Consider the following 14,675-nt stretch of genomic DNA (forward strand, 5'->3'; position numbering starts at 1 on the left):
ATCTTTTAGGGAGAGATCTCAAAAATTTTTGTACTACAACTGATTTTTTTTACCTCTTCATCAAGACCTCTTATAATATTCATAGCCCCATCAATTCTAATAAAGTATTTAGCAACATATTCATCTTCATGCATCTTCAAACATTCAAATTTCATTCTAAAACCTTGAAGTTTGGCTTTCTTTACCTTGATATTACCTTCATAACAACTTTTCATCTTTTCCCAAATAGATTTTGCAATATCGCAATCTTTGAAGTTGACTGTTTCTGATTAAGGCAGGTCAGCTAGTAGAGCATTCATAGCTTTAGCATTACATGTAAATTTCATCTTCTAATTTCTTTTAATAATGGCTTGAGTCTTTTGATATTAATCTTCCACTGCATCTCATACATTAGTACCAAGTGATTGAACATAGGTTTTCATCCTTACTTTCCAAATCACATTTTTTTCCATTGAACATCAGTGCCCTATTGGTGTAACCTCCTTCCTATTTTTCCATGGTCTTTGATCTTTCTTACAAATGTTAAACTGATACGAAGTAACTTGCTTCTCTAATACCAATTTCTATAAATAAAGACAATACTAAGAGGGGGGTGAATTATTATTGTGGGAATTTCAAAAATTTATTTCACTAGTAAATAATACTGGGACACCAATAAACACTTCAACAACAATTCATATGAGCACCACAAGAATCAAGACAGGAAGCACAAATAGAACACATAAATTCTTGAAAATTCTCTTCAATTATTTTCACAAAAGGAAAGCTTCTACTTTCTATTACAAAGTTCTCTGGCTACAACCAGAAGGAAGCTACTACTACCTAATTTATCAGCTATAATTTAAAGGAGCTACAATCCCTGATTTATTAACTACTGCTGAAAGGAGATACAATCCCTAATTTGCGAGCTGCCACTTGCTTGACCTCCTTAATTCATATTTCATACAATTTTCAAAATCAAAACATGAAGGCCATTTCTTTTCATAAAACAAATAAATTCTCACCTTAATTACTCAACCCAAACACCATAAAATCAGCTTCAACAATCTTTGGTTACTGATAAATCTACCATACACACCAACAACATCAATCCATCACCAACCCTTCAACACAACATCTTGAAAATTTGATTATTTGTATATAGATATTGAGTTGATATTTTTAGTTTCTGAATTTGAATTTGGTTCAACTCTTTTTCTTGCATGAATTCATATTTTTGGTCATCTACCACTTCTGTCAAGTCTTTTGAATGTGATCATGAAGTATTCAAACTCTACTCTCCTATATTTGTAATAAACACCAAGTTTAACTATCCAAATTTTCAATTTTAGATAAATATCAAGGTTTATTTGTGACTTTCCGAATTTAGCCAAAACTGCTAAATTTTCCCTAATTATGTCCATTTTACCAATTCTATTGCCAACTCATTCATGCATGGTTTACCAACTCTTGGGCATGGAATCCCCCCTGAAGCATGTTTTGGGGCTCAAAGCCCATGTTTTGACCAAATGATGTTGTAAAGCCCTGCGAATTGTGGGCGTGGAAGTATGTTAGAGTCATAGGGTTGCCCACCCTAGTTTGTAATGTAATGTTGGCCTACCCATGGTCCGTGGACCATGGGATTGTATAAATAGAGTGAGGCTATAAGTGTAAAAGACAATTAGAAATGGAAGCATGAGATAGCGAAATAGAAGCATAGAGAAAGTGTCTAAGTGTGTCTTTGGGTCGTAGAGTAGGAGAAGGCTATGCTGCTGAGTGCATAGAGGCCTAGTTGTCCGCAGATGAGTGTGCAGAACCCTGCAACTGAGTGCGTAGGGCGGAGTCGAGCTTGTAACCGAAGAAGAGAATAATAAAGAGTCGAGCTTGTGTCTAGCCATGGATCAATGAAGCTTTCAATATCACAACAAAAATCGAAGGAAAGCTTGCAGACATACAGGGGATGCACACGTTAATGCAGAGAAGTGCCCCGAGCACGCAGGTCTCAGAACATAAGATGCAACAGATTTAGCAAGCAGCGGCTCAGTGCGCTGCCGACATCAACACAGTTTGAGGACAGTTGGAGGAGCTCCGTGCCAAGATCGTCGCGTCCACAGAGTGACTCGAGGGCGAGTCACGATGTTTGTGTTGGGGGCCTGTTGGGCATGGAATCCCCCCCGAAGCATGTTTTGGGGCTCAAATCCCATGTTTTGACCGAATGATGTTGTAAAGCCATGCGAATTACGGGTGCAGAAGTATGTTAGAGTCATAGGGTTGTCCGCCCTAGTTTGTAATGTAACATTCGCCTACCCATGGTCCCCAGACCATGTGAATGTATAAATAGAGCGAGGCTCTAATTGTAAAAGATAATTAGAAAGGGAAGCATGAGATAGCGAAATAGAAGCATAGAGCAAGTGTCTAAGTGTGTCTTTGGGTCATATAGTAGGAGAAGGCTCTGCAGCTGAGTGTGCAGAGGCCTAGTTGTCTGCAGCTGAGCATGCGGACCCTTGCAGCTGAGTGCACAGGGCAGAGTTGAGTTTTTAACTGAAGAAGAGAATAATAAAGCGAAGTTTTATCCAAATTATGTGTATCTGTTCTTGAGTTAGTACATGTTTGATATCAATTGCAAATATATTGTTTATTTACTGCACACACTAGTATGAATGATTTATATTGCTAAGTATACTTTACACATGCAAGTAAGCTAAGTTAATAAACTAATGGTGGAGTACTAGTAAGGACTTGGGTAATAACAATGTTCGGCCCCTGAGTAGGGCTATGCGAAGGCAACATCTTAGGCTGCGAGGTACGGGTAAGTGTGCGTAGTGATGTGCGCGTAGGGTCGAACCACGAACCACTTGAACTCATCAGACATCTCCAGGGTGTAGAAACCTAGTTCTAGCACTCTCCCATACTACTTTAGGAGAGGCCTCAGTCCACGCTCCATGGACTATTGCCGAAAGGGCTAGTAGTACCGAGATTTGTTTGTCTAAATAACCTCCGAAGTTGGGTCAGGCCCCAATAAGCCAAAAAATGGTTCTGTTACCAGGACCGGGATCTGCATAAGGGATGTCTGATGTCGTGTCACTAGAATCTGACAAAGAAAGAAATTGAAGGTTGGTTGGACAAAAAGATTCACGAGTTCGTGACACAGGAAAATAGGCATCCGCGAGTATCGAAGGAACAATTGTTAGAGCACTACTTATATATGGAAATCCATGAAATTTTCTTTGCATCCTTCCCCTCTGAGTTGTACGAGTGGATCACGAAGCTAGCAGACAGTGAAGGAAGGTGTAGGCTCGACAAAGTGATTGTGTGGACTCTAGAGTTGGTGCGCAGACTAGAAGCATTAGAAGATAAGATCGCGCGCGCTGTGGACCATTGGATTGACCGAAGTATAGGAGGGTTTATCACCAAATTCACGGTAGATACTTCAGTCAACTACAGTGACACGGAACGACGCTTCCTCAAAGGACTGTGAGGTAGGTACATTAAATCTTTGAACACTTGGATTAAAATGATACTGTGTGAAAAGCGGGTTATGCAAATAAATTGATGTTTGGGGCTATGTTAATTCGGAGGATCTATAGAAACGAAGGTAGCACAGAGATAGAAACTAGCCCCTTGATTTCGCCTCGGCAAGAAATTGAGGAAGAGCTCGTGAAAGTTTCACCAAGGAGTTCGATCAGTCTGATAAGGCAACGAATTCCGCTCATACCACCTCCACCTATACCACCACCAGTTTCACCATCTTCACCCCCATCTCTGCCCACACCACCTCCGCCACCACCACAATTCAATATGGTGAGCGTGATAAAAATGCCAGTGTTCAAAGGGGTAGGGAACAAAGGTCCAAACCAATTTTGGTTTGTGGTAAAGGTTGTATGGGAAGCATAAGGAGTCATGGATGAAAATATAAAGAATGCAACACTAGTAAGCGCATTGTAGGATTGCGCACTGACATGGTACATTAAGCATTCCAATGACAATCCAAACGCATGGATCACAGATATCTAAGATGCACTGAATAGGGAATTTAGCACGCCAAAATCAGAGACACGGTCGATTATCAGGTTTAAGGAAATCACGATGCTTCCAGGTGAGACCCCCTGGGAGCTGGATCAGAGACTGAAGGGTATGATTTGTGAAGCCAACATGACCTTGACGGATGGGCAGCACCGCTCATGGTTTGTAGCATCACTAATGCCGCATCTAAGGATGGTGCTATCGCAGCAGAAGTTATCCACCCAGGCTGAAGCTCTGGAGATTGCAATGAGACTGCATGAGACCCCAATACAAGATCCCAGCCTGGGAGTCCAACAAATCCACGTGAAAATAAAAAATTTGTGTCTGGAAATGTAGACCTTGAAACAGGACAAGACAAGTCACCCAGAAGCGCACGAGGAGGAATGGTGCATAAAATGCAACGACCAGGGGCATGATAAGGACCATTATTCAGTCTTTGCAAACTACCTAGTGGGAGGAGGGCCAAGGCCATTGAGACCAGAAGTAAAAGCGGGGCCAAGCACGATGCCTGCACTATGGTGTGTGATTTGTTAGATAGGAAGAGAGATGCTACAAATAACTATCACCTATTACAGAAGTATACAAAGACATCCCAACAATTATTCTGTAATTTTTGCAGACTAGTAGGCCATGATGAGCGCACCTATAGGAGTTATGAATTGATGATGGATCAGACTCCTACCTACAGAGTTCAGACCAAAACACGAGCCCTTGATCAAAATGCAGGGATGGTGCGCATTGGGTTTCAGGAGCGTGGATGAGGTCGAGGCGGAATGGGACCAGGAAGGGGTCGCGGACAACTGATTTGTTACAATTGCAAAGGGCCAGGGAATTATGCCTGCGATTGTATAAATCCGATGAGAGTATCATGTTTATATTGTACCAAGTTTGATCATGAGATGGAGGACTGCCCTACACTGATAGCAAGGTTGCGCGATAAAGGAATACTCCAGCCTCCCCTGACTCAGAATCTGCAAATGATGAGGTTTGAGCTGCACGAAGAGGACTCGAAATGTAAACATCGTGCTCTGAAGAGGTATCACGATAGGTGATGACAAGGGCAAGCAACCCGAAGAGAGTGCTTAGGTTTACAAGGCTCCTACAAAGGAACCATAGTTTGATTTGGAGAGAATAAAGGAGACACTCATGGAAGCTAAGAAGAGCTTCACAAAGGCCTCCACATCATGTCGTAAAGACAAACTAGAACCAGAGATGGACCCATCAATGCTTACTACCTTTCTGGAGACATGCACGAAGCTGCTGCACTACAGAAACGCTATGAAGGGATTGCAAGAACTCATCACTAGGTGTGCTAGGTCAGGAGAACCGTGCGTAGTACGAAAGCTTGGGAAGCACACAACGCGGATAGGAAGAGAGATGAGATTGATTGCACAAATCAAGGAATATGAAATGGATCAAGTGATTATGGATCTAGGATTGGACGCAAACGTATTGCTAAAGCGGACATGGGAGCGCATGGGCAGGCCAGCGTTGCAATGGTCTCCTATTCAATTCCGAATGGCCAACTAGTAGAAGATCCTACTGATGGGAAGATTGCAGGGAATAATGGTAGATATTGAAGATGTGAGCGTGCTTGTAGATTTCGAAGTGATAGAGAGTCGATGACAACAATCCATACCCTACGCTACTGGGAATAGATTGGGTCACCGATATGAACGGAGTGATAAATCTAAATAAGCACAAAATTATTTTTGAGAAAAAGTCACTATGCGTAGTGGTACCTTTAGACCCTACAGAAGGATCGCGCTACACAGCCAGTGCACGACTGTTAGTCTCCTATACCAATAGGGCTTCATTTTTCATGATTGACAGTGGAAGTGCCAAAAATGTTCATCTTTGGTGATACAAAGGTTGCATCTTTTGAGAGACAAATAGACAGTTAAAAAATGTAAAGAGGGTATGCCTTAAAAGAATAATCAAAAGGTAAGAAAATGAATTGGTTAGAAAAAAATAATTGAAATGAACCCCAAAGAAAGACCAGGAAAGTGGCCAACCAAAATTCCACTGCTATCTTGATGGGTGACCCAACAGTTCAAGCTGGGCCATGCCATGTTTTAAATTGCCTGTTCTAGACTAGAGAATGAATACCTGTTCAAACAGCTCAAGCTTGACAGATGATTAGCTGGATAGAGAAAGGGAGGAGCCCAATTGCTTAATCTAGGCCCTTGGAAGACATAAGGGTAGGCTTAGATAGGAGGGTGGCAAAAAGAAAAGAGGATTATCAGGGTTTGCAAGGCTAAGTGCACCCATCAAAAAGAAGAAAAAATGTTAGGTCTATTAGCCAGGGTAGGCAGTTGGAGGTTGCAGAAATAAGGTCTAGCCACATGATATATGGAAGATCATATCTGATCTCACCAATAAGACAAAAGCAAGAACAATGGTCTATATGGCAAACTATCAAAGCATGTCTAACTTCCCTCATTCCCCTTCAAAGGATTTCTTACTAACATCCCCTTGATGACTTTAGGACCAGCCTAAACAGTCCTCCCTGCACTTCTCCTTTGTGAAAGCCATTGCAAGCTGTGGCCTTCTTCTTCAAAAGGAAGCCACATTTCTTGTGTAAAGTCATCACTTCACACTTCATCCATCTCTGGTTTCCCACTTCACCACACATACCCATATTAACTTCTAACCCTATTATATAGCTCCCTAAGTACATCCCCACCCCTATTTCTTACAAAAACTATGGAAGATTCCCAAAAAATATATTAAATATCCCTCCCTTTAGCATTATAGCTAAATAGCATGTCGTGGGAGACATTAGTCCATCTGGGACTATAGTCAACCCTTCTGAGTCTTTACCCTGGAATTAATCTAAACACTGGCTAAATTAATAACCTAAACCCGAACCACCACCCACCTAAAACCCTTGCAAAATAATACCTCCCTCAAAGTTAAAACCCAATGTTTTGGTAAAAATGGTTAAAAAACCTTTGTTATATGTTATGGCGCATCGCATACATTGATTTAAAAACCAAAAACCCACCCGACCAAGGTTTGGGCCCGCGCCATTAAAATATTAATTTAATATCGAGCGGGTCTCACTTCCGAACTTGCGCGCCACACAGCAGGCCCCGCCAGCCGTTGATCTCCCTCCGGGCTTGATCCAACGGTGGGCGGGCATTATGGACCACCGATATGCCACCATTTAATGTCTGGGGGATGGGCGGTATTGCCCCCGTACCCCCGCCACGTGTCTGCAGCCTAGGGTGTTCGGAGCCCTCCCCCCCGAAACCACCTTTCCCCAAAGGCGGTGCAGGGAAACCAGAAACCGCCTCCCGCAAACTGCCGCGCCCATTACGTCATGCCCGGGGCCCCCGCCACTTTCCCACGTCATCCGCCACTTTGTCCTGCCGCTCCCGCATTCCGCCACCGTGTCCCGCCAAGCTGTCATCCCAGTCAGCATCCACGTCACCATCCGTACCCGGGGCCCGCTGATGACGTCATGCTGACGTCATCGCGGGAAAGCACCAAAAGTGCATATGCGGCAAATTTGTTGTTAAAAAGCCCAAAAGTGACCGTTTTGTGTCATTTTCACGATACAAACGCAGCTGCGCCGTTTCGCTGGTCACTCCAACTACCTCCAGACTTCAAATTCACTGCTGCGGACACTGCCACTCGCCAATTCAACAACATTCTCCATCTTCTCATCAATTCGATGACCCTCGGCATTGGCTAAACCAGGTATTTGCCAAAACCAACCCGTTTGCCTCTGTTCTTCCCATTCTCTGTAAATTTTCCACTGAATTGCCTAAGAATTCCTAAATTAATGGTGTTGGCCTGGTAATGATTAGCCTAAAATAATCTAAAGTGCCCTCTGTTCAAAATAGCCAGGCACCATACGTAATTTCACCGTTGCACAGTCGTTTTTGGGCTTAAATTTGACTTACTCTCCCAACTGCCTGGCATTGTTCCCTTTTGCCGAGTTTTTGATTTAAAGACCTCATTATACCAACTTGTAATCCTTCTCTCCTCTGTAGTTGCCCTCACTGTCTGTAAATCCTGAGAATTCACCAGAAGAAACCAAAGTTCAGTCAAATCCTTCAAGTTGCTCCCTTCAAAAGGCAACTTTGGCCCCAGCTGCACTCATTCTGCCTCCTCACTTCTAAGCCTCATAAGCTATCATATTCAGATTGCTATACTAAGAAACTGCATTCTATAGTCAACTCCTGAAAATTCTACATGGCTACACCATCAGCTCTCAGTGTTACTCCTATGAATCCACCAAACAAGGAGCTTGAAGCCATGCCTCTTGCTGATAGAGATTACCTCATCCAAGATCTTGTGGGTGATAGGAACCATTTACAGACCTTCCGGCAATTGAGAGACAGCTATTTGAACAACAATGACACATATGGGATATGGGAGTCCTATCTGCCTTACTATTTCTTCCCATCTGTTAATATTTTTCGAGAAATCATCCGCTTATGTGCTGAGAATTATGATCCAACTCAGAGAATTGTCAAGTCTCCATCTGGGAGCATACTTTTCCACATCAATCCTGACTCCATCAACCAAATGCTCAATTTCAAGCAGACTCAGCTATTGTTTCCCTTCTCCATGAACTATTTGCTGGATGCAGGTGCCAAAATTTCCACTGCTGACATTGAAAGGATCACCAAGACATTCATAAGGGCAGACCGCCAGCCTACAGGGCCACCCACTTTCTTATATGTCCATTTCACTGATGTAGGCAAGATCCTAGTTGATATGATCTCCTATGTGCTGGGCTTCAAAACCAGTGAGCACATTGATGAGACAGTGCTGGTATTATTAGCTGCTTATAGCCCAGGCCAGCCTCCTGCTTACAAATATAACTTTGCCAAGGTTATAGCCAATAAAATACATGACCAGCTCTTGAAAGTGGATAGGGAGGGTGTATTCAAATATTCATCATATATCTACCACTTGTTCATGTATTATCAGTCTAAAGTCTTTCAATGCCCCATCAAGAAACTGGATTCTAGGGTAGAGAAGAGGTATGTTATCTTCTGGTCATCAGTTTTCCACCAAGTTCAAGATTCACCATATTCTTACTATGATTTTGTTGACCAATTGGTTTACCCAGTCTCTTGCCTCTTGATGAGATCCCCTCCCAGACTATCATTTGAGATCCAAAAAACTTTGTAGCTGTCCAAGAATTATAAAATAGGTGATTGGTACCTATATCAAAACCATACAGTCATCAGAATTTATGGCTGTGAGCTCTGTCCATATAGGCTCCCAAGATACGTACCGATGAGATTGTTCGCCTTGGAATACTATAGGCAACTCATTAGCTCTGACCTCACCCACTTTCATAGTGCCAAGAAGAAAGCCCACCTCAAATTCAAAGACCATATGGGCCCCTTTATCATGAATAAGAAAGAGGGTTGGCAAGAGGCTGATCAAATTCTCAGAGATAAATACAAACTAAAGAGAAGTTTCTGGTGGGTCCCTTATGACCCCGAAGGCTTCATCAGTGCTAGAAGAGTCAAATACAGGCTGCTAGGGTATGATCACTGTAAATACCCACAAATTGAGCAGTATGCCAACCAAGATGAATGGTTGCAAGGCACATTAGTTGAGGAACTAACTCAAGAAGAAATAATGGAAAGAAATGTCAAGGATTTAGAAAAAACTCTTGACTTAGATTCTATGCAGCAGGTAACTTTCAAATAGCCACATCAAATTGGAGAAGGTACATCCACTGCTGCAACCAAACCAGCCACCCAGGGGCCATCTACATCAGCAACAGCTACAGAAAAGGGCAAGGGGATAATGGGTGCAGAAAAAGAAGTAGTCACAGAGAAGCCTGCCTCCTCAATTGGGCAGCAACAAGAACAGACTCCTCCACCACAAACAGAGGCACCAATAGTGCCTGCCTTACAGACCCCTGCACATGAGGAAAGAGGCAAGAAACGAGACCGAGAGGAGTCTACACCTGCTGGTGGATCCACTCAGGAACCCGAAACCAAAAGTTAAAGGGTTGATTCTCCGGTCATAGAAGAAATCAGTGAAGAGATCCCTGAGAGCCCAAGGAAAGAAAAGGAAGGTAGCCAACAGACAGCCACAAGCTCTTTTCAACAAGAGCAGGAAAGACAGCATGGCATGGAGGTGTCCTCCTCCACTCAGCAAAGCAAGAAGCCATCTAGTACCAAGGCCACCTTCAAAGAAATTAAGGCGCAAAATGAGCTGCTAAGAGTGCAGTTATATAAACAATTTCTCAAGGCAACACCGGCTAAACAAGAAAGGCTGATGGTAGCATATGATATTCAAGAGGAAAAGATAATCCTCAGCCATTTTAAACCCAAAGTACCGCAGACTCACTCAGCTGCAGATTTTGTTAAAAAAAAGTTAGAAGTCATGGAAAAAGACATCCACCCCATGGATCAGATAGAATTGCATAAGAAAACAGGGGAAATGGTCTATGCCACATTGGTAGACAGGACCACAATGGCCCATGAATTAAAAGAATCTCTAAAAACACCAATACTCAGCTAGACTTAGAGAGAATGTCCTCCATGGCCAAAGACAATAGAATCAAAACACTGGAGGACATTATTGTGGACTTAGGACATGATCCTAAGGATCCTAAGGGTGTGAGGGCCCTTATGAAGAAGAAAGATGATGACATTGCTGCATTAAAGAAGAGACTAAAATTGCTTCCTACTGAGCACCCTCAAACAGAAGAATTGCAGAAACAAAAGGAAGCTGAGGATCAATTGGATCTAATGATGCAGCTGAACCAAAGAGTGATTGATCTAGAAGGGGAGCTAGAAAAGGCACTCCAAGACAAACAGGGAGAATCAACCTCCCAACCTCCTCAAACTGCCCCAACTACTGCAGCAACTATTGAGGCAGCAGCGACCCCTGCAATGACTACAGCAACAATAGATGCGACAACAACAACAACAACTCCTGAGGCTAACATAAGCCTGGATGATTTGACCAAAGCTGTCAAAGAACTGGAACTGCAGGCTACAGAGATCAAACAAGCCAAAGAGAAATTGGCAGAGCTGGAAACTAAGTATGATAAATCCAAAATGACAGTGGCCGAGCAGACCAGAGAGATTAAGGCCCTAAAGGACAAAATAAAGGCCTTAGAGAAAGAACTAAAATTAGAAAATACTCTGGCAGAAATAAAAAAGATTTTGTGGGCCCGGATTGACCACTCCATTACCAGACAGTGGAAGTCAATCAAAACAGTGCATGAACAGATGGAATTAATACGCCAAGCACAATTTGAAAACCAAAAGGCCAGAGCAGCACTGGGGAATAAGCCTGAGCAAGCCAACAGGATGATACATTTAATCAATAATCACACCAGGGAGGAGTTGGCAGCCCTGAACATCAACAATAGAACATATGCTGTTCTAACAGTTAAAAAAGTGCTGACCCTCAGAAATTTTGTGCAAACTGTAGAAAGAAAATGTCAGGAAATGCAGGCTGAGGTAGATGACTACAAACTTAGAATGGGAGCATTGCAAGATAAAGGATTGCCCAGCCTATTGACCAGTACAGGAAGACTGCTCACCCGTGAGCAATATGTTACTAGGATGACAAATTTTATTGAAAATCAGATCACAGCATCCACCAGTACTTCTGAGGAAACAAGACCTCCATCAGGGCAGAGCCTCTACGACAAGCTTGAAAATTTATTCTACATTGAGCATGAGATTAATCACTTGTTTGAGGTCCCACCAAATTTTTACAAGTATACATAGGCAGATGAAACTTTGATAAAAATACGAAGACACCAAATGCCCAAGGAAGATTGGTGGCAGGCAATGTTGCAAATTTTGCCTCAATAAACTCGGTTTGATCTATCCTAATCAGCTTCAGGTCAACCAAAGTCAAAAAGTAACATGGAGACAGCAGGCAGGGCGGATAAAAGAAGTGACTCAGCATGATACTACGACAGCAAGCCAAGACAAAGGAAACGCGCAGATTTTGGGCAACACGGCTCCAACCGACTCAGTGGGTCACAAAGTCAAAACTTTCTGACAATTTTGGACAGCTAATACACTAAGCAGTTATTACAGCATTTACTCTCTCAGCTGTAATTCTTCAGGAGTTGGCACAATATTTATGATCCATTAATTCATCAGCTAGATATTTTTGTATCTAAATTTTGTATATACACCTCCCGTTACAACGTATTTGGGGTTGGTGATTTTCTCTCTGAGACAATATATTGTATATTTTCAGATGATCTAATGCAAAGGCTGGCAAAGTAAACTGTATCTTGACTGTTTGATGTCTCAATGATGCTTTGCGTGCTGTTACAGAATTCCTGTGGTGTCTAATGGAACAATAAGTTATCCTGAACTATGTTTTGTCTTTTCATGTTTGTTTAACTCATATATGTGTTTCACTAGCTTAGCAATAGAGAAAAAGAATAGCACAGGAATTGTTTGTCTACACCCTATGCTCAGTCTCTGTTGTTAAATATGTTTTCTTCAGAATTAATCATAAACATGAATTCTTAATTGCTCATGTTTGTATTTGTTCTATCAATATGAATGTTATTCAAGAATTCTTGAATGCTCCTAAGTAATGTTCCCACTATTCCCATGTCAGCTTACTGAAAGATCCTTGGTTGCCTTTCACGCCCTGATTTCATCCCATCAAATTACAGATTCAAAAATTTGTTCCATAGACACTTATCTGGCTCTGTAGCATAACTTTTTCCCTCAAAAGACACTTCCAACAATTAAACATCATGGACTCCATGCCCAATGGCCTAGATCATCCTGCAAAAACATACCTGTTCTGACATTGGGCCTAGATCATCCTGCAAAAACATACCTGTTCTGACTGAAATCATCATCCCAACAAATTCAAAACAAAACCTTGTGCACCATAACTAGCCTAAAACCTCATCAAAAACAAAGTTAAATCATAAAGAGAGAGCCCTCTCTGGTTATAGGTAGGCTAGGACCTGTGGCCAAAAGATTGGTTAGTGGTTACCTCGGCCGTATTCCCTTAGGAGTCAAAGGGAACAACTTGAGTGATAACATAAATGGCGACTCCACTGGGGAACAGAATGAATTTTTCAACTGCTGTCTGCTCTAGATAGCTGTTCCAAAATTTGAGCAGTTCCTTGATAATTTTGAAAATATTCTCAAAAATACCAAAAACAAATTCAGAAGCTGGCTCCTAAAAAGAGAATTAGGCATACCAGGTCAGATCCTGACCCAAATCCTCCAACTGTTTTCGATAATCCTAATTTGATTCCTAAGATTCTTAGGAAGCAAAAGGAACAAGAAGAATTTGCTGACTCTAGCCCTGAGGCAGTTCAGCAAAGTTATATCCCAACCCCTTCTAAACCATCAGTTCATCCTCACATATCCCCGTCTTCTCCCTCTTCCTCATCCGCTTCTCAAAACACACTCTTCACACCTCCAACCAATACACAAACTGCTATTGTTGTCCCTATTGTTCCAGTTGTTCCCCTACTACCTGTTGTCCCAGTGATCCCTCCAAATATGGCAAATCGTTACACCCCCCTACAACTACCTGCTAATCCTGGTGCTATGCCTCAGGACTACCAAAGTAAGATCACTTACTTTGATGGAACCAGCACATATACTGCCTTACAACATACCAAGAAAATGCAAGATTACTTTGAAAACTATGAAATAGATGATGATGATGTGAGAATGAAAATTTTTGTCCAAAGTTTAACAGGTGAAGTAAGAACTTGGTTCGGAGCACTTGCTACAAATTCCATAGCCAATTCGGGTGCTCTTTATCAATCCTTCCTGAACAGATGGGAAAAGAAAAAATACCCTCTACATATTTTATCTGAGTATGACACCATAAGGAGAGGTCCACAAGAAACTGTCCTAGATTATTGTGCCAGATTTAACAATGTTTATGATGCCATCCCTCAAAATCTTAGACCTCCACTTGATTTAGCCTTAATCAAATTCCCGGATGGGTTTGATGCTGATATGGCATATCAACTAAGGGAAAGAGCCCCTGCGACCCTGGAAGACATGAAAAACATAGCTATCAGTGTAGAGGCAAATCTGATTGCCAAAAGAAATCGGGCAAGAGCTGAAAGAAGAACCACTTTTAAGGAAGAACCCTCAGCATTTGAACAAAAGCTAGATGCAATCATCAAAGGCATGGACAGACTTGGGGACAGGGTAGAAACCATAGAAAGAAAATCATCATGGGAAGGTCAACCAAGTACTGCTAGAAACCCTAATTTTAGAAAGAATCAAAATCGAAATGTTGGAAGGGCTGATCCTAACCAACATATTAGACCTCCATTTCAAGAAAATTATGCTGAGGGTTCAATATCTAGCGAACCAACCGAGGATCCTCACATCAACCTAATGGGTCTAGACAGTGAACATCAGGTCTTTTTAACACAAGAAGATCAAGAGGTTTATAATTGCAACCAATTTCAAACTAAGTCAGGAGAATCATTTGAATTTAGGGAAGGTTATGATGCAGTAGTATATGAGGTACATAAACAATATAAACTAAGGAGCAGAACTATAGATGTACCTGAACCTCTTAAACCAAAGAACAACAAGCAACCAAAAAACACCAAGGACAAGACTTTTCTTCCAGGACCCACTGGAGACACACAAATCTTTAATCAATCCGAGGCACCTAACTTGGCTTGAGTCAAATGAGAGTAGATCTTTGTAAGG

The sequence above is a fragment of the Pinus tabuliformis genome, chromosome 6 (assembly GCF_031772625.1).
Source record: "Pinus tabuliformis cultivar Carrire ecotype Pingquan chromosome 6, CPIR1, whole genome shotgun sequence".
In the NCBI taxonomy this organism is placed as follows: Eukaryota; Viridiplantae; Streptophyta; class Pinopsida; order Pinales; family Pinaceae; genus Pinus; species Pinus tabuliformis.